Genomic DNA, 1,418 nt, shown 5'->3' with positions numbered 1-1,418 from the left:
CGATCCATATATATATATATATATATATATATATATATATTATATACTTATATAAAAATATGTTTTAAGTGGATGTTGAATCAAAGACCTCTCATTAAATGCAAAAGATTCTTAGCCATTAAGAGAAGATCATTATTTGATAATTTAATACTTTTTTTTTACATAAAAATCGGTTCTATTTTAAATTATCATCAAGTTATATAATAATGTTGTATTTTTTTGACAACCTGTGAGTAGGACCAGGTACCCGCGAGTTAAGAATGGATAGGATTAGGATATTCTCAACCCGCCGATTAGGGTTGGATTCAGATCATACCTTACCTTACTCATTGCCACCCTTAATGATTCATCCATGAGAGATTTTGGGCCATGCATAGGCCTTACCAATTTCTTTACCTCCCTCAAACATGAAGGTAGAAATGTGTAACTTATCAATCTGAAATAAATATACAAATCAAAACTGAAATACAACCTGATTGAGCAAAAACATTCTTTTAAATCAACAAAAAATAGAAACGAAAGCAACTTGTAACCATTTCGCAATAGATTTCAGCACAACAATCATTTACCTAAAATAGATATTAAACTTGTATAATACAACCAGTATAATTAGGGACAAATTTCATGCCACTTACCTCGTTTTAGCTGCTCCAGCAATGGAAATATGAAACAAAAGACCTAGGACAAAAAGGCTAGAACAATGAGTAGAATCATGCAACGGATTTAAAACAGAATCGAACACAATCTGTAATGCTCCAAGGAGGAGGAGCTTCTAGCAGCGGATTCGAAGGAGCAGGCGCGGACGTAGAAGAGTAGGTAGGATATGTCTAAACCTGCGATACGTGGTGTCGACGATAGAGGTTGGAGATGACGGTGGTAGGACTATCGTGCAGCTGCATCCTATTTGAACCACGCACTGCGCAGGAGGAGATCGCGAATAAATCTAGTAGATAACATAGAGCAAAGAAGAACAATGATGACCTCGAATCCGGCAAAAGCAGTGCTTTTCTCAAAGGGGAAAGGGTGCTTGTAACAAGGTTAGCGGCGACAACCGTGAGTTTGAGGTGAATTAGTAGTTATTTTTGGTATAATTATTGGCCAAAGAATCTTCTGGTCCCAAAGACTACTACACAGGACGAGTTTATTGACAAAAGTTCCGACAACCATTTTAGAGGTGAAGGTTACCAATGACTATGTCGTCGATAAATCTCCAAGGCATCGGTAATATTTAAAGGTTTTCATTTTTTTTATCTTGTGATTTAGTTTACCAACTATTTAGCTGTAAGTAAGTTTTGGCACCACATAAACGTTATTGGACAGACACAAATAATACTGACAATGCTAGTAACTAACAGTTTAGTTGTTGATAATTTTTTATTGAAAATTTAGAAATTGGTTTATCGACAACTTAACCATAA

At 35.2% G+C, this 1,418-nt stretch overlaps 1 long non-coding RNA gene across 1 annotated transcript in view; it reads right to left on the bottom strand.

The window, feature by feature from the left end:
• The window catches only part of LOC110263685, a 2,912-nt gene extending 1,645 nt beyond the window's left edge, over positions 1–1,267 (bottom strand). The window contains exons 1-2 of the long non-coding RNA XR_002349571.1: positions 636–1,267; positions 322–436 (exon numbers count right to left, since the gene is read on the bottom strand). This is a non-coding gene — a long non-coding RNA (uncharacterized LOC110263685). The remainder of the gene's footprint in view (positions 1–321; positions 437–635) is intronic.

The sequence above is a fragment of the Arachis ipaensis genome, chromosome B01, assembly GCF_000816755.2.
Source record: "Arachis ipaensis cultivar K30076 chromosome B01, Araip1.1, whole genome shotgun sequence".
Classification (NCBI taxonomy): Eukaryota; Viridiplantae; Streptophyta; class Magnoliopsida; order Fabales; family Fabaceae; genus Arachis; species Arachis ipaensis.
The sequence above is the reverse complement of the archived record's forward strand: the minus strand, read 5'-3'. Positions and strand labels throughout refer to the sequence as shown.